General features: G+C 40.1%; 1 protein-coding gene across 4 annotated transcripts in view; it reads right to left on the bottom strand.

The window, feature by feature from the left end:
- KCNQ4 (potassium voltage-gated channel subfamily Q member 4) overlaps nucleotides 1-19355 on the bottom strand; it is a 160798-nt gene that overhangs the window by 83727 nt on the left and 57716 nt on the right. The window lies entirely within an intron of this gene.

Below are 19355 nucleotides of genomic sequence, written 5' to 3'. Positions count from 1 at the left end.
CGAGGGTTGAATATAAATCACCAATGTAATCTGGCTGCAAAAAACATTTCAGTTTTAGACTGTAGTAATAAAAAATATGTTTTCCAAATTATAAGCTATATTAGCTGTACTTTATTCGGCATCTGTTGGCTCCCATCTTGAGTACTTGACACTTGACAATTCTGGACACTGGGTTGTTTTTTTTTTTTAATTTATTGAAAAGTTTTACAAAAAGTTTACATATTTCCCCCCCCCCTTCCCTAGCTCAACCTCCCCCCTCCCCCCTCCCCTTCCCAGAACAAATTACAGGGTATAAACTTCAACAATCATAATCAATCCTAATCTAAACAATTATGATATTTCACATCTCTTGTTTCTTCAATTCCCTAATTACCCGCCTAGCTTTATTACTTAAAGACACACTAAATATCTATATAATCATTCATAACCTATCTGCAATTTCTTATTCCGATATTTATTTTGAATATAATCTATCCACCTTCTCCAGTCTCTTAAATATCTTTCATTTGAATGATCCTTCAGGTACGCCGAGATTTTTGCCATTTCCGCTAGATTTATAACTTTCATTGTCCACTCTTGGATTGTAGGTAAATCTTGCTTCTTCCAATATTGTGCCACCAACAGTCTTGCTGCAGTTATTAAATTCAAAATCAATTTAGTCTCTATAACTGTACAATCCGTAACTATACCCAAAAGAAACAGCTGTGGTGTAAATTTCAACCTCTTTTTAAGAATATTTTGTAAAATCCACCAGATTTTAATCCAAAACGCTTTAACCTTTTTACATGTCCACCAAATGTGAAAATAAGTAGCATCCTCACAATTACATCTCCAACATTTTGGTTGTACATTCGGATACATACGAGATAACTTTTTTGGATCTAGATGCCATCTATAAAACATTTTATAAAAGTTCTCCCTTAAATTTTGCGCTTTGGTAAATTTCACATTTGTTACCCATATTTTCTCCCACGTTTCCATCATTATTGGCTGTTCAAAATTCTGCGCCCATTTTATCATACAGTCCTTAACTAGCTCTGTTTCCGAGTCCATCTCTATCAGTATATTATACAATCTTTTTATATGCATTGGGCTTTGATCTCTAATTTGTTTAATTAAATTTTCATCACTTTGTATAACACCAGTTTTCTGGTCTTTTCTCCATCTGGCTTGTAATTGTACATATTGAAACCATGTTTGAATTATTTTCTCCTCTTTCAACACATTCACAGATTTTAATTTTAATATACCTCCCTCCATAATGAGAATATCTTTATACGTAATTACATCCTGTCTACATTCTATACTCGTATTCTTGGACACTGGGTTTTTTGAAAGATACTGAAAAGCTGGAACGGACATAGAGAAGATAATACCACTCTATAAAGCCCTAGTAAGACCACACCTAGAGTACTGCATCCAGATTTGGTCACCACACTATAAAAAAGATGTTGAGACTCTAGAAAAAGTGCAGAGGAGAGCAACCAGGATGATTAGGGGACTGGAGACTAAAACATATGAAGAACAGTTGCAGGAACTGGGCATGGCTAGTCAGAAATGGTATAGGGTCTCCTGTTTGAGCGGGGGGGGGGGTTGGACTAGATTATCTATAAAGTCCCCTTTAATCTGTTAAATCTGTTAAAGATCAGGAGCTAAGGAACTGGACATGGTTTGCCTTAATGCTAGGATTGAAGGGATTTTCCATAGATAAATTACTTCAATGATAATTATTATGATTAGCTTCAACCTCTTTTCTATCATACAGGAGCACAGAATTTGGAATGCCAATCCTGAAGTTCCAGGAAGGAAGACCTAATTAAATGCTAGGAGGGGAAATGTAAGACCTCTTTGATAAGGAAACCATTTCCCCAGACCTGGGACAGACTTCCCTTTATTGAATGGATTCAGACAGAAGATGGATAACCATCTTTGTGGGATGCTTGATTTGAGATTCCTGCACTGAGCAGGTGGTTGGACTCAATGGCCTCTTACAATAGTATCATTCCGTGATTCTCTCTTGTATAAAACAGGTAGGGAAGGAAAGTTGGGTTAGCTGAGCCCAAACCCTAAGTTAGCAAGCAGTGGTGAAGACCTCCTCCTAAGTCAAAACCTGGAAACTTGGTGAAGTGCAAATAAATTTGTGTCAGTGTGGTGAGGTGGTGAAGGTTTTGAGATCCCAGTTCTAATCCTCTTTTAGTTCCAAAAGCTTCCTGGGGGAATTTAGGCCAGTCCTTCTTCTCAGTCTCAGCAACAAGGTAGTGTAGTAGGGAAGGAGTTGGGTTAGGACCAGGAAGACACTGAGAATTTGAATCTTAGGATCCAAGAATCTGAAGGAGCCCTTCAGGCCATCTTGTCCACTACCCTGTCCAATGCAATAATCTAAATTAAAGCATTCCTGATAATTTTATATTTAACCTTTGCTAGAATACACCCAGAAATGAGGAGCCCACCACTTCCTTTGATAACTGGTTCCATTATCAAACTGACCTGTTAGGACATTTTCTCCTACTATTTTCTAATCCCTTCTTCCTTGAACACTGAATTGAGTTTCCACCTTCCAAGCTTTGGGGAATGGGGCAGCAGCACTGCAAGCCATGATAAAAGAGAAATAGGGCATTGAATTTTCATTTGCCATATATCAAGGGGCTGGATCAACTTTGAATGTGGGGCTATCCTCTCAGAGCCTTGCTCCATCCCCCAGTGACAAGTACTATGTCACATCCAGACCTGTTTTAGCTTGAAGGAGACCTTGACTTATGTGGATCAATGCCCATCTGTTCAGATGGAAATGAACATTGCTGCCCATTAGCCATTCATTTGGAAGAAGCATCATTGTGGACAAAAAGGAACAGCCCCACAAACAATGTGGTTTTTTTTCCTGGTTATCTCCTCTAGACTTGTGGTTTGCTTCTTTCTTCTGCCTTTTGGGTACAAACAATTTGGATATGAGCAGCCACTTAGTCCATAAACTAAAAAAAGGTCCATGTTTTAGGTGCATCTACCAAACTGCAGGTGTACACTTTGTTGATAGATGGCAGCATGGGACAATCAGTTGTGTTGGAGAAACTTCCAAAGTTGATCCTTCTGGGCAATGGCTGATCTTTGATCATAACAATAACTTTGATTTGAGGGTTCCGGACCCAAAATATTCTGAGCTTAAAATGATTGTTTATCAGCGTCAGGAGTTTAAGAAAGAAAATAAAACATTCCAGGCTCTAGGCTTTTCCTCATGTTTCATTTCCTGTATTTATCTCTCAAACATACATCTACGATGGAATCTTCTTAAAAATTTCTCCCACTTGATGCTAACTCACTCAAAATACAACTCTTGTTTCATTTGGGGATACTGATACTAAATGGAAAAGCTTCAAATCATCCTCTGAGGTGTGGAATAAGAGGAGGGGGAGTTATGATCTTGGGATGCTCCCCACAAACACACATAGAAATAAATCTATATTAAAGAAAGGTAGCTAATGCCCTGAGTCACACCCAGAAGAAAAAGGTTCTACCCTAGATCAGTTCTTTAGGAGTTAGCTTTTTATCTGCTGCATATTATTTTATTTTATTTTTAATCTGATAAGCAAAGAATTTCAAAATTGGAGTGTCTTAGCCCATCACTAAGGAATACCAGGAAAGGCCCACCTTTCATTCTGCAGAGGTATGAATGCACATGGGAGAAAAAATATTCATGCATAATGGCAAATAGAGATACAAACATTTCATATATGCTTCAACCTTCTAAAACAGAGGTCTTCAAACTTGGCAGCTTTAAGACTTGTGGACTTCAACTCCCCGAAGCATAGCTGGCTGGAGAATTCTGGGAGTTGAAGTCCACAAGTCTTAAAGCTGCGAAGTTTGAAGACCTCTGTTCTAAAATGTGTTTAATAGCATTATCATCATCAATGTCATTTCGTATTTTTTCCTAGAAGTCAAGTAAGTGTTCCTCAAGAATGGTGATATTACTCAATTAAGGAGGAGTTGAGGGCCACCAGGAAGAGACACCATACAAAGGAAGCTTGAAAGAGTTCCTTTTGTTGCAAGAAGTTTGACTTTTTTTCCTCTTTCTTTTCAACTATGCTTAGCCCAGTTAAGGTGCTTACGTATTGTTGTTGTTTTGCATCAGAATAGGAGAAAATGAACCACTCTTTCTGGCAAAGACAGAGGGGCATCTTGAGGACTCAGTAATGAATATTTAAGGAATACGTGCAGTCCTGGGTCCTACGGATTGCAAACAACATTCTTTCCAGCCATACAGTCACACCACACTTTGTAATTACCCTTGTGACAAACCTGCCAAGTTGAATGGCTAGGCTAAGAGAAAGGAGCTCCATGACTGAACTTGGTCTAGATCAGTGTTCCACAAACTTGGCAACTTTGAGATGTATGCACTTCAACTCCCAGAATTCCTCCACCTGGGAATGTTGGGAGTTTCAGTCCACACAATATTAACGTTGCCAAGTTTGAAAAACAGAGATAGATGAAGGACAAGCTTGAGGAAAGCAGGAGGAAACCCATACCAGAGCTGTGACATGTATTTTATAAGGCAAACACTGATGACCAGAAGGGTAGGACAGTGAAAAGGAAACACGCAACGTACAATCAAAACAGATTCATTAATATAAGATGTTGCAATGACTACTATTAAAAGATGTTTTTTGAAAAGTAAAAACAATACAAATTTGCAAAAACAGAAAGTAAGGAAAAGTGATACCTAAGAAAGCAATGAAAGAAAAAATAGGAAAAAACAAAGAAAAAAGATATGGAGTGACTTCCAATCTTTATTTACTTAAAATGCATTTATATTTTATGCTCTCTTTCTAAGTTTACATCATGTCTCCCTTCTTTCCACATTCTACCCTTCCTAATCAACAAACCCATAAATCACAAGTTCATTTTTTTTTTCCATTTCAGGAAAAAAAAATCCATAAACTGTTTCCAGTCACTAACAAATGTAGTTATTGTCTTTTTCCTAATCGACAAGTCAAATTTTCCATCTCTGCAAATTCTGTCATCTTCACCAACCATTCCTCCATTGTGAGTAAAGATATGGCAATGACTGTGAGCTATTTAAAAACAAAAATCCACAAACTTCTAGAAAGAGGTTCATTGACAATTGCATTTTCAGTCTGCTTGTAAGAAATGGTCCCTAGGCGAATTACATGAAAAGAGTACATACAATCAAATCCAATCCCAGACAGCATAGAAAATAATTTAGAAACATTTTCTCCAAAAGCCTAAAATGTAAACTATACAGTCTCTTGGTCTTAGCCAAGATTATCCATCAGGGAGAGGGGGTGTTAAAAGAAAATCAAGATGGCGTCCATGATTGAAGTATAAGTAATATATATATATATTGGAGTTTCTAGGTTTGTTTTAGCTCCAGTGAGCCAGTTTAAACAATGTAATATTGCTTTTATTGATGTGTTAAACTGTGATTAGTATTATAACAGACTTGTTAGACTTCATTAAAGAGAAAAGCAGTAAAGTGGAACTTCTATTTTCAAGAGAAATATATCTCAGATGCTAATAGAGGGGAAATCACTATATTTGTGATGCATTTTGGTTTGGTGATGGCTGGAAAGAAGATAGATGTAGAGAGTAAAGAAGAAGACCTTTATGGAGATATGCAGATGACCATCAAAGTTATCTTCCTTATTCTCCAAATGAATGAGCAAAATGCAGCTAAGTTCTCCAATCAGGATGAACACCACAAAGTTTTCTGATTGTCAAGAATCTAGATTTAGATCCAGATTTAAACTTGCAGGACCTAAGGAAACATGACTTTTAAAAGTCAAAAGAGGTTGACAGGTTCTGTGATAGGAGACCATCAGAACATCCCAGAACAATCAAATAGACTGAGAAAACCTCCCCCTTGCCCCCTCCCAACATTCAGAAGAAAATAAGGCATATTGCTTTCATAGCCTGCTAACAAAACTACATGGATGCAGTTATCATCACATTCAGAGAAAAACAGAGATAGCCTTGAAGAAGCTACAGTATTTAGCATATCTGGAACTTAGCCTAGGAAAACAGGAAAGGATGAGGGAGAAACTGAAGATTGACTCACTTTAATTTAAGAGGGAGTGGAAAGAACCACTGCCAGATTTCAAGATTCTACTATTACAGTTTAATAACACAGGAGTGTTATTAACAAGGGTTTAGGTGGCTTAGTCCACCCCTCTTAAAGTCATCAAAGTTAAGAGACACTGTTAAAGGACCTCAATATCTTTACGCTTGAGACTTCCTGGCTCAATGTGTTTGGCACCCCATGTAGCATCACCAGATGCGAAGTCTACCAATCCAAATCATTGTGTGATTAAAACTTAAATTACAATTCCATGCAACCCCAAGGAAGTTTTAGTCGCCCTTCTCTGTCTGAATATGCACAGACCAGGGATGGGTTTCAGCGGGTTCTGACCAGTTCTGGAAAACCGGTAGCAGAAATTTTGAGTAGTTCGGAGAATCGGTAGTAAAAATGCTGACTGCCCCCAACTATTCTCTGCCTCCTGAGTCCCAGTTGATTGGGAGGAAATGGGGATTTTGCAGTAACCTTCCCCTGGAGTGGGGTGGAAATGGAGATTTTACAGTATCCTTCCCCTGCCATGCCCACCAAGCCACGCCCACAGAACCGGTAGTAAAAAATTTGAAACCCATCACTGGTGCAGACCCTGGAATTTATTTACTTAATTACAAGTTATTAAACTAAAATACCAAAAAAACCCATCCCAAATCCAGTTAAAAAGGAAGCACCCAAAATATGATTAATAGCAAACAATAATAAGCAAAATAAAAAGGCGGAAATCGTGCAGGCATATCAACTGCAGATCAAGTATTAAACAATATATGAAAATTGCAGATTAGGGGAAAAGTTCAATTCTTGTTAAATATGAAATCACAAAGGAAACCAGAGATTGGTTTATCTATTATATGAGGGGGGGGGACCTATTCTCATAGATTAGGTCCAAACAGGAGTTGGAATTCAGTGAAAATGTAGGAAAGGAGCAAGCAGAAGAAGAGAGGGTGGAGTTAAATGCATTATCAGTTTAGAGTCCTTGCATGGGACCCAAATCCAGCCCCCACCCATACCCCTTGATTTCTGTTGACCCTTATGGGGCACCAATTTAGTGCTGATGGTTAGTTGAGTAGATTCTTAATAAATCTTAAATGCTGCAACCTTATAAATAATCCTGAGCCTTTGTGTTTGACAGACATGTACACAAAAGCTAAATTTAATCTTAGCTTAATCATTTCATTTTCTGCTTCAACATGTTGAGAGAATCCACCGTATCTGGTTGGTTTATTTGCGAAGTGTTGAGCAAATCCAGAAGGAAGGAAGAAAATTAAGCGTGAATGCAAACTTTCCTGCAACATTTTTTTTTTCTTCAGTTAATAAACCTTTTCACCATTTCTAACCTTCCATACGGATTTCTTTTCTCACCTAAGGTATGCTTTTTATGGCTCACTTGCTTAGATTTTCAGCCTTTCTACTGGCAATTTTACTAGTTCCAACTGCTTAGGTTAGTTATTGTTGGTTTTATCTCTTAGTTACAGTTAACTGCTTTGATTTCCTTTTTAAAGCATTTAATAATTTTAAAGAATAAGAAAAACAACATTCAACTCCATGATCGGACCTAAAATCTTTTTAGTTTCAAATCATAAATGAAATGTTAATGAAATATTAGAGTGTTTCAAGTTATGGGATGGAAAATTTTAGAAGGAACTAGATCTGTCTTCCTTTCTCCTTCCTTCCCTCCCTCTTTCTCTTTTCTTTCTTTCTTTCTTTCTTTCTTTCTTTCTTTCTTTCTTTCTCTTTCTTCCTTTCTTCCTTTCTTTCTTTCTCTTCCTTCTTTCTTTCTTTCTCTTTTTTCTTCCTTCCTTCTTTCTTCCTTTTCTTTCTCCTTCCTTCCTTCCTTTCTCCCTCCCTCCTTCTGACTGTATAAATACAGAAACATTCATTTTTTGGAAATACTAAAGAAATGTGAGTCAGATGCTTTGCGCTTTTAGAAAGCGTCTTGCACCAAGTTGAAAACTGAAGCCCAGACCAAAAGGTGCTGAAAGAAAAGATTTGAAACTCATTTCATGCTGAGTTGGAAAAGGCAATGCCTGAAATTCAAACCCACCGGATTTCAATTCTGCCGATACTGGTTATTTCTAAAAGCTGAGACAACCTGCAGTCAAGCTAAATATATCAGTGTCTTTGCATTTCTTTTGACAAAGGAAAGAAGGGGGATCCTGATGCAGTCAGGAGAAATCACCTCAGTTCGTTTTAACGGGATGCCTCAACAGAGAATGCAAAAGCTTCCAACAAACTTTAAGAGAAACGGGAAGAGAGGAAGAGACAGAGATTACAGAATTGCAATCTTTCTTTTATTAATAATTGTATCAAAGCTTCCAAATACGAGACATTTGTAAGCTTTAACGATAAAGGACTAATACAAATTAAGAAGAATTTAAAAAGCAAAGAAGACCAAGAGAAAAGTACAGAGAAAAAGAAAATAAGAAAAAACATATTTAAAAAAATAACTTCCTCGTCCATCCAGACAAGTATTAACAACCTGGGTAATTTAACACCTTCTCTAGTATGTTAATTTTTTAAAAAAATATCTTCTTCTCATCACTCATCTCTTATCAACCAATACGATTGTAAAAACATATCGCTCAGCTCTAACCAGAAAAACCCTTTTAGGGCTAGCAGAAAAAATAGGATATATATATTTAACCTTAATCAAATGAATCCATTTCATTTTCCAACTTATTGCTTTCCCTGAGAAATAAAGCAATAGAAATTTCTCCCACTACATCGTCTGTTATTTATAAACAAATAAAGCCTCTTCATTCAATGCTGGTTTTAAAAAAAGGTCCATTAATAGCCACCAGAAACCACAACACAGGCACACATGTATATTAAACTCAGAATGGCAATGCTTTTAAGGCTGAGCAGATTGGAAGGTTGAGCATCAATTAATTGAAAAAGGGCTTGGTCCCGTTACTGATTTCCCACCCACTCCTGTCAAATGCTTGTGCTCCAAAGGATATGGATTGGCTATGCCAAATTCCAGGGTGGAGAGATCCTAACTTAGCCATCTACTGTCTTATTTAAAAGGCCAAACTTTGGCTGCAGAACCTCCAGACTGCAAAATGGCCTCTCGGCTGCAGAAAACAAGAACCTTTTGGTGATGGCACCCAATATTTTGGGACTTCCTGCTCAGCAACTTTGCTATTTTTATATTTTTTTTTAATACCGTGCAAACCCCCAGGTCATTGATTAGCTCCCAATAGCACCAAAGGTAGCTTGAATTGCCTGGCCTATGACTTCTTATTTAAGATTGCAATTGCTGTCATCCTTATCCATCTCCGATATCTTTTCAATGCTGCCCCGCATCCATTGTATTCTTCCAGCAACTCATGGTTCTTAATGGCACAGAGATATTTATAACTGCCTTCTACGAGAACACTTATTTGCAATTAAAATCACTGTCTTTACTGTTCTATCTGCCATTTTTATTTTGTCCTTTATTATAGATGCTTTTTTTTCCTCCTCCAGCTTATGCATTTTAGTATTTTAAGCCATCAGCCTTTCCATAGCCATTTCATAAAAGGCAAAATAGAAATGCTATATATAAAAACAAAGGCACTCCAGACATGGATTGAGATAGGAGCCAACTCATAGTTTTGGGCTGCTGCCAACATTGTGGGGTTGTGGTAGTCTAGATCACTTGTATATTTCCCCCTCGTTTGCTACATACTAGAAAATGGCATTATTTGATTCCGTACACTGAACACCCCCCCCCATCAGTCTCTTGCAACAATAAATCATAAAAGTGCACAGTTCCATGCCTGCTATTTGAATAGAGCCTTTTGCTCAAAAAAAAGGAACTGTAATATCCCAAACTGGACTAATTTGAAGTGTCAAAGCAAAGCACTGTGAAAGTGCTCGCTCGCTTTATTACCCAGGTGTCCTTAAAACAGAAAAGTATCTTTGGCACAATTAGCGGAGAAAGAAATAAAAGGGAAAACAAAGATTGCTGAAGACAAAGAAATGAGATGTGTGCAAAAATATATCTTCCTCCTGATTCAGCAATTCTAAATATGGAACATGGAAAGATTAGGCCACAAGCTTGCATAACGGCTTACCAAGACCATCCATCTCCCAGGTCAGCATCCCGCCTTAGAGACTTAGCAGCAATAACATACATGCATACACTAGACATATTTTTTTTTACTGATGATGTGGGGCAAAACAAAATGCTGAAGACTTTGACCACTCTGGAGGACATTGGTTATCCTTCCTAGCTTAAGACAAGGAGAAACAGCCCAGAGTTCTTACCAAGGAGAAATCAACCACTTCTGACTTTTGCCCATGCTGGCCATGTTTTCTAAGAGTTATTAGCCAAACCTAGTGGAGATTTGTCCATCCTTACTAAAGGATGTGATGACCTGATAATCCGTGCTAGAGATGATGATCCAACTTGATCACCATAGGCATGTTTTGTAGAAACCTTCTCTTTGTCCCATTTGTTGCTACAGCTCAAACTCAGCTGGGATGTTGATTAATCAACCATTGACCACAGGAAGCTGTGTTACCCCAAGGCAAAATGATCATCTCATTTAGCCCAATATTATTGCTCTGTTGAGCAAGAACTCTTTGCCAACAAGCTGTAATCTTCAATCAAACTTCAGGCAGGAAGGCAGTGCAGAGAGTGGTGAGGACGGCAGAAAAGATTATTGGCAATTCGCTTCCTTCTATCCAGGACATAGCATATAAGCGTTGCTTGAGCAGGGTCTGTGGGATTGTTTGGGAGCTACACATCCTCTTCACAACCTGTTTTCCTTGCTATCTTCTGGGAGGGGGCTTCGTGGTATCTGAAGCAGAACATCCAGATTCAGCCAGTTTTATTCCATACAGTAGCAACCTTGTGTACTCTCATGCTTCTTATAATGGTAAAGGAAGCTCATCAATTTTATATACAAACTGATTTTTTAAATCAGTTACACAAGTTTCTCTGGGAAGCCTGGAAAAACATAGGAACAAGATTTCAGCTTTAAACTTGATGAATCTCAACAGAGCTCTTTCTGGCAGGGAATTCTTTTTAAATCCATTTCAGTGAATCATCAATAGATAATAGTAATAATTCACCAATGGCATTCTACTTCATTAAAATTTCATTATATTAAATGAGTATGTTTTCTAGATTGGGTTGGCAATCTAGGGTGTAAACAAATAGCATATATTTTCATTTTAGTGGCAATATACAAAGCCTCTTTTTTGTTGTTGTTGTTTTAATCATTTGTTTTATATTTTGAAAAAATCACACAAAACAGCCTTTGTAAAACAATCGTCCAGCAGGATTAGTGTATATATTTTCTACAATAGGAAAAGAAAAACCTGCATGAAAATTTATTCAGTTTCTAATCTAAGAAGCCAGATGGCCCCTGGATGAAATGTATTCTAAACGATGGGAAATTATATTGGCAGGAAACTAAACTTCAGCAATACAAACATTTGAAAACCCCCATAATGAAAAATAGAGTTAGTTAAATTTGGATACCATTTATTGCACATATTTAAAAGATTTTCCTTAATAGATGGTCCCCATCGGCACAAATGTGATTTTGGACAAATATATTTAATGTTGATGATTAATCTGTAAATAATAGATACACTAAATCCCCAGTTATAAGCATTTGTTTATTTATTCTTTTATTTTTCCCCCTTTTCTTAGCTCTTATTTTTGTTCCTGATTTATTTTTGTAACATGTGTGCATGTGTGTGTATTTTCTTCCTAGCATTTTCCTACAAGTGCAAGATCCATTTTTGGTCTTGAAGGGGTTGGGTTTTGGGGGGGTTTTGGGGAATCAATCAAATGTTGATCCATTCATTACAGCAGGAATTTGAGAGTTGTTCAACAGCAAAATGGGCAGCATATATGGGCTTGGACTGGACTGTCTAAGAGATAGAGAGAGGGGGGAAAGAAAGAAAGAAAGAAAGAAAGAAAGAAAGAAAGAAAGAAAGAAAGAAAGAAAGAAAGAAAGAAAGAAGGAAGGAAGGAAGGAAGGAAGGAAGGAAGGAAGGAAGGAAGGAAGGAAGGAAGGAAGGAAGGAAAGAAAGAAAGAAAGAAAGAAAGAAAGAAAGAAAGAAAGAAAGAAAGAAAGAAAGAAAGAAAGAAAGAAAGAAAGAAAGAAAGAAAGTCAAGAAAGGGGTTTCAGTCCCGGCAGACATCTAAAAGATTATTCAAACCGTATCTTTTTTACTGATTGACAGCTAAGATCTCTGTAACTACTGCAGTGCATTCTACATGGGATTGTCCTTGAAGACTATTCAGAAACTTCATCTGACCCAGAATACACTAGTATTGCCCATCATGAAAGCTTCACATTATGCTCATGTGGCAGTTGCATTTTTTCCTAGAATATTAACTGGAGTTAAAGGGCACACTAAACGCTGGACTAATAGCATGGCTGAGGTTGTAAAACAACCCAAGGTTAATACTATTAAGTGATCAAGATTAAGTGATTAAGCACCGTGGGGGCGCAGTGGTTAGAATGCAGTATTACAGGCAAACTCCACCCACAGCCAGGAATTCGATTCTGAGTGGCTCAAGGTTGACTCAGCCTTCCATCCTTCCGAGATCGGTAAAATGAAGACCCAGATTGTTGGGGGGGGCAATATGCTGACTCTGTAAACCACTTAGAGAGGGCTGTAAAGCACTGTAAAGCAACATATAAATCTAAGTGCTATCAAAATGTTGTGAAGTGTAGTAAGTGGGTTGTAATTAATCCATGTTAAGGGGACGCAGTGGCTCAAGTGGCTAAGATGCTGAGCTTGTCGATCGAAAGGTCGGCAGTTCAGCAGTTCAAATCCCTAGTGCCACGTAACAGGGTGAGCTCCCATGTCTTGTCCCAGCTTCTGCCAACCTAAGCAGTTCGAAAGCAGGTAAAAAATGCAAGTAGAAAAATAGGGACCACCTTTGGTGGGAAGGTAACAGCGTTCCATGCGCCTTTGGGGTTGAGTCATGCCGGCCACATGACCACGGAGACGTCTTCAGACAGTGCTGGCTCTTCGGCTTTGAAACAGAGATGAGCACCACCCCCTAGAGTCAGGAACGACTAGCACAGATGTGCAAGGGGAACCTTTACCTTTACCTTTAAGACTGTTATGTGAATGCAGCCACAGAGTGGCAAGGTTTTCTCTAAAAAATATCTGGGCATCTTTAAGTTACTGAAGATAAATGAGAGGCAGGCAGAAAGAGTGGCCCAAGAAGCTCCTCTGCAGGGAAGGAGGGGGTGGGAGGTCTTTCAGTTGAGATAATGAATTTCTCTTTTCTTTTTTCCATGCTGAACTAAGAACTTGCAATCAGCAGGAACAGGAGTCGCAGGGACATAAAACCAACTATAAAGCCAAGTAAGAATATGAGGAAGAATACTTCCTCAAATTGCAACTCCTTGGCTTTTGAGATCTCATTGCTGCCTGGTAGAGGCCCACCATCAGTGGTGAGTTGCTCCCAGTTCGCACCGGTTCGCAAGAACCATTAGTAAAAATTTGTAGTAGTTTGGAGAACCAGTAATAACATTGGCTGGCCACACCCCCGAACCGGTCCCTGGCCCGGTCACCGCTCACTTACCCCGCCCACCTCATCAGAGGCTTTTTTTGGGGGGGGGTTTACTTTTAAAAGCATTTTTTCTACAACCTCTTTGGCTGAAGAGGTTGTAGGGGAAAAAATGCCTTTAAAAGCCTCTGGCGATCCCAGCTGAGTTGCCTGATTGTCAGAGGCTTCTAAAAGCATTTTTTTCTGCAACCTCTTAAGGTTGTAGAAAAAATGCTTTTATAAGTAAAAAAAAAAAAAGAAGTTGGCCACGCCCACCCAGTCACATTAACCCCACCAAGCCACAGCCACAAAATAAGCCATGCCCACAGAACCGGTAGTAAAAAAATTTAGAACCCACCCCTGCCCACCATGCACCATGTAAGATCATTTCCTTCATCATTGTTGTGGTCCGCCAAGAGCCTGCGGAGCTGGTAGCGGAGTCGGACATCGATGAGGCTGAGGAAGAACAGGGGCCAGTCCTGGAGGCTGGGGAAGGCCCGATGAGGACTCTGCATCGGAGGCAGAGATGGGGCCAGGGCCATCGGGGAGTGATGTGCGTACTCCGGAGCCTCCAGAGGCTGACAGCAGAGAGGCAGAGGAACAGAAAGAGCCTGTTCCTAGTGCACGTATGAGAAGAGCTGCCAGAAGGCAAGAGCAGCTACAGCAAAGAGGACGACTCGGGAGTAAGGCCAAGGGATGATTGGCCCCTTCCATAAGGCTTAGAAGACCAGCAACGGCTCTTGGGCTCTTTGTCGGAAAAGAATGTTGATAGACTTGTTTTTGTCTTGCTGCACTTATCTCTGGTTGGTGTCTTCTGCTTCTGAACTTTTGCCAAGAGAAGCTTTTGGCAGTTTGCCTAATTATACCAAGGTTGGTGATTAGACTGAAGAATTTGTGTTATGAAGAATTTGTTTTAATTTAGTTTGGACTATGTTGAGAATGAGTTAATTCTCAGCTGTTCTAATAAAATCTGTTTGTTTTGTAACTGTTTTCGTCTAATACTACCTACTTGGGCCTGGGTCACAACAATCATCTGCAGAATTTCCTCTCTGGCTATAAGCATCATATCATCCCTTTCAGCATTACTGTCTCCAGGATCTTCTCAGCGGGGCATCCAAATATCCAGGACTGACTTTCCCCACCAGATTGATCGATAGACCATCAAGTCGGTGCTGATTCTTAGCAACCACATAAATAGGTTTTCTCCATGGGGGATCGGTCCCTAACTTGGTCTTTCAGATCTTCCAATGGTGCATTCATCATCACTGTAGCTGAATCTATCCCATAATAATAGATAGATAGCGTCACAGAATAGTTTTTGAAATTATCACTATCATAGTATTCAGATCCAGCACAGCCAATGGTGGTTCAGGAGTGACATCCCACTGCTGCTGAAGAATTTCAGGTTGGAAAGAGGCTCTCTAAATCAAGCACTTTTCCATATATATATGATGACCAAGGTGGGTATCCATGTCCTGTGTCTGTGCATTTGACTTCTTTTTCTTAAATGAAGAACTTTGCATATCTCTGTCCCGTTCCACAATTTAATTTTCAGCTCTACCCTGTTAAAAAATCATTTAGGGTTATGGTTTGTATGCAGAAGACATACCTCCTAAAAGCTAAAAAATAAGCCAAAGAAGGAAGCTGTCAGAAGAACCAGCATCCTTTCACCTTGGGGAATGCTCCACGTCATGGTTCTCCCAGTCTTCTCCAATTTGGAAGAAGCACAACTTCTTTTATCCTCAGCCAGCAGGGGCTGTGATACGACTGTGGGCGATAGGAGTTGAGATTTGAGATTTCTACAGGATGCCAGGTTGGAAAACACCAATGCAGAGAAATCTATTTCTTTCTAACTTTAAGGAATAGCTCAGTGCTACCATGGGGAGAAGACAGGCAATGGAGGTGAGGGGGGATAGCAATATTCAACCTGTCTCGGTCCTCCTCTCAGACCTATCTGCATGCCCAGACTAAGACCTAATTCCCAGCAGTAAACAACAATGACATCATCTGAAACCAAAGGATAAAGAAAGAAATTAGAAAGAGCTAACACAGTTTTATCACCGGGATGAGCACTGCCTGAGCAAAAGTCGCCTTTTATGGCTGCCTTTTGCTTTTTCCCACGGGGGGGGGGGGGCTCCTTGCATTGTCAGAAACGTCACATTCCTCCAAACCACATCAAATAAAAGTTATCCATGTGAAGTTTCAGATGCCACCTAAGGTCAAGGTAACACCTCCCTTGAGCGACTCTCAACTCCTGGGGACTCTATGAGCCCATCCATTCGTGTGTTTTGGAGAATGTATGTTAAAGATGATACTCTGGCTTTGTTACTATCTTCTAACTATAAAGAGCAAAGCCATCAAGTTAGTAACAGAAGCAAAATATCAAGAGTTTTCCAGCTAGTTCACAATTCCTACTATTCTGCACACACAGCAAAAAAGACTTCTCTGATTTAGGTCAAAAACTCACTTGAGTTCCAACTTTAAGAGCCTTCTTCAAGCATTCAGTTTCAGTCAAGGTCTTCTAGTCCTTGATGGCTCATGGGTAAAATTGGTAGAAGGTTTGCTTGCATATTGGCTGTTCTTCCAGTATAGTGGCAGGAAGACCCATTCTTGTATAATTAGAAAAGAGACCAGCAAGTCATTGAGGCCTTCTTCTCCTACTTGTTCTGTCAGCAGAACTCACTAAGAATTTGGATGAAAGGGAATTCTGGGTAAAAAAAATGGATGGATATGGCTTTAAGAAATCAACAATCCCTCCACAGAATTTAGCTCCCATCATTCTCAACCAGCATACCTCGGTGGACTGAGGTGGTCTTACATCTTGCACTGAGTTAGTCTTCACAACCAGCCATAAGGCTCTTCCTCAGATCTTGTTTGTCACAACACAAAAGGCTTTACTAACTATTTTTGAAGGACGTATCCTCAAGATTTCACTACCACGTCATCCTGGTGCCCTAAAAAGAAGTCTTTAGCCGATCTAGACTGGAAGTGGTATTTTCCTTCTTCTTTAGGACCAAAGCTTTCTGTGATGATACTCTAGTCTAGAGCAATGATGGCTAACCTTTTTGCCATCGCATGCCAAATGTTGGGAGAGCACAGGGGGTCATGCACGCATGTGCCCACACCCATAATTCAATGCGCCCCCCCACGCATTCATGTGTGACCCCCACGCGCTCCCCCTGCTTTTGCATGTGATGGCATGGTGGGCCCAGTAGGCCCGTTTTTCACCCTCTCCAGGCTCCAGAGGCTTTCTAGGAGCCTGGGGAGGGCAAAAACGCCCCCCCCCGAGGCCCTCCGGAGGCCAGAAATGGCCCGTTTCCTGACTTCTGGTGGGACCAGAAGGCCAGTTTTTTGCTCTCCCCAGTCTCCAGAGGCTTTCTAGGAGCCTTGGGAGGGTGAAAACAGCCTTCCCCACCCCATCCAGAGGCCCTCTGGAGGCTGGAAACAGCCCATTTCTTGACTTCCGGTGGGCCCAGAAGGCCCAAAAATCAGCTGGCCAGTGCATGCATGCACACTGGAGCTGAGTTAGGGCAACACTCGCGTGCCCACCAATATGGCTCTGCGGGCCACCTGTGGCCCGCATACCATAGGTTCGCCATCACGGCTCTAGAGGCTGAGGGATGAATCTGGGTTGATACCATCAGAGACAATGATCAGCTTAACTCCATCTGGTCCAGTGACTCTGCTGTGGACATTGCCTTTCCCCATCCAATTGCTGGACACTGTGGCTCTCTGCCCCCGTTGGCTTTGTCTACAAGAGAAACTGGACAGCAAGTCTTTTTTCCTTTACATTGGAATATTGACCGGTCAGGAGATCAATAGATCTGTCAGCCAAGAACTTTGCTCTTTGGTATCCAGTTACATTCAGGACATTCTCTGTGAGTGTGTCTGGGTTGAGGGTAAACTAGTGAAGCAGGGAAAGTGTGTGAGATACACACACCAGCATGGAATGGGTGGTGGTGGGGTGGGAAAAAGCAGCTTTTAATCTAGAGTGGGAAAGCAAGAAGAACATGATGATACAGGATCCTCTGATTATATTTCAGCTCAGCTCTTCCTTTGATATAGTCAAATGACTAAATCAATAAAGATTCCACTCAATTCCATTCCATCTGTTCTATTCTATTCTATTCTATTCTATTCTATTCTATTCTATTCTATTCTATTCTATTCTATTCCTACTTCTATTTCTATACCCTACCCTACCCTACCCTATTTCTATTTCTATTTCTATTTCTATTATTTCTGTTTCTATTATTTCTATTTCTATTATTTCTATTTCTATTCTCTACTCTACTATACCCTACCCTACCCTACTCTACTCTACTCTCTTCATTCTTAGCAATTCGAATCACTGAGACAGACCTTTTTCTTTCCAGGAGGTGGGGAAAGGGTTATTTGACACAGATATATTGATTTTTTTGTTTCTCAGACAACTACTGTCAAATTCCCAGGAGACTGATAATCCTGTCAGAAGAAGACATGCATCCAAAACAGTGTTTCTCAACCTCAACAATTTTAACAAGTGTGGACTTCAATTCTCAAAATTCCCCAGCCAGTCATATAGGCATCAAAGCATCCTGGAAGACTTTAGGCCTATCTATCTATCTATCTATCTATCTATCTATCTATCTATCTATCCATCCATCCATCCATCCACCCACCCACCTCTCTCTCTCTCTCTCCCTTTTGAAGGAAAAGATGTCTGTCTGTCTGTCTGTGTCCGTCCATCCATCCATCCATCTATCTATCTATCTATCTATCTATCTATCTTTATCTCTATCTCTCCCTGGCCTATCTCATAGGGCAGACAAGGGGGAAATTGGAGGAGGGAGAGCTACCTTGAGTTCCTGAATATAAAACCAATAAATAAAATCTAAACAAATTAAGCACAGTGTCAGGGCCGGATTTTCCTATAGGCTAACTAGGCTTCAGCCTAGGGCCTCAAGATCAAGAGGGGCCTACATTCAAATTGTTAGCAAAATTAAAATTACACTTTCACTATAGGTGAAAGGGCCTCATAAGTGGAATAGCCTAGGGCCTCTTTTCATCTAAATCCGGCCCTGACAGTGGTGATCACTAAATGAAACCTTCTGGCTCACAAAAAGGCTACAAGATTTAACAACATTGTTAAATCTTGTAGAAAGAATATCAATAGATGAGTGATTGGATGCTTCTTATCTGAGAAATATCTTCAAAGGGAATCAAAAACACCTTACACGAGTCTTGCAAACAATGAAAAGTAGCTGGAGATGATGACTGAGCAGAATACACCATCCTTAACTAATGACTTGGGTCAAGAGTTGTGGTCGTGGGGGAGATGAGGGTCTGCAAGATCTGTTCCAGTTGTGGGCTACTCCCGGTTCGGACCGGTTCGCAAGAACCGGTAGTAAAACTGGCAGGAGGCTCCGCCCACCGCCCCGGATGTCATCATAGGCGATCTGCGCATGCACAGAAGCTTTCTGCGATTCCATTGCAAACTGATAGTAAAGTTAAGTAGAACCCACCCCTGATCTGTTCGGCCAAAGGCAAGAGTGGGGTCAAGAAGGGGTTGAGTTTGTTGGCTCATTCTTCCCCTTCCCTTACTGTCTTGTCTCTAGCATTCATGAGCAGAATTTGCATTGATAGAGAAGGAGGGATAGTAATTGCACCGCCTCATCACGATGGGAAGAACTGCTTGGCTGAAACTCCTGGGCAGCTTAATGCTCCCCTTAGAAAATGCAGAAGGACTTGCCGGCCTGCTGAATTATTAAAGAGCCCCCTGCCATCTTC

This window comes from Pantherophis guttatus, chromosome 10 (assembly GCF_059756535.1).
Source record: "Pantherophis guttatus breed Tessera chromosome 10, ASM5975653v1, whole genome shotgun sequence".
Taxonomy (NCBI): Eukaryota; Metazoa; Chordata; class Lepidosauria; order Squamata; family Colubridae; genus Pantherophis; species Pantherophis guttatus.
This window is presented reverse-complemented; position numbering and strand designations above follow the sequence as displayed.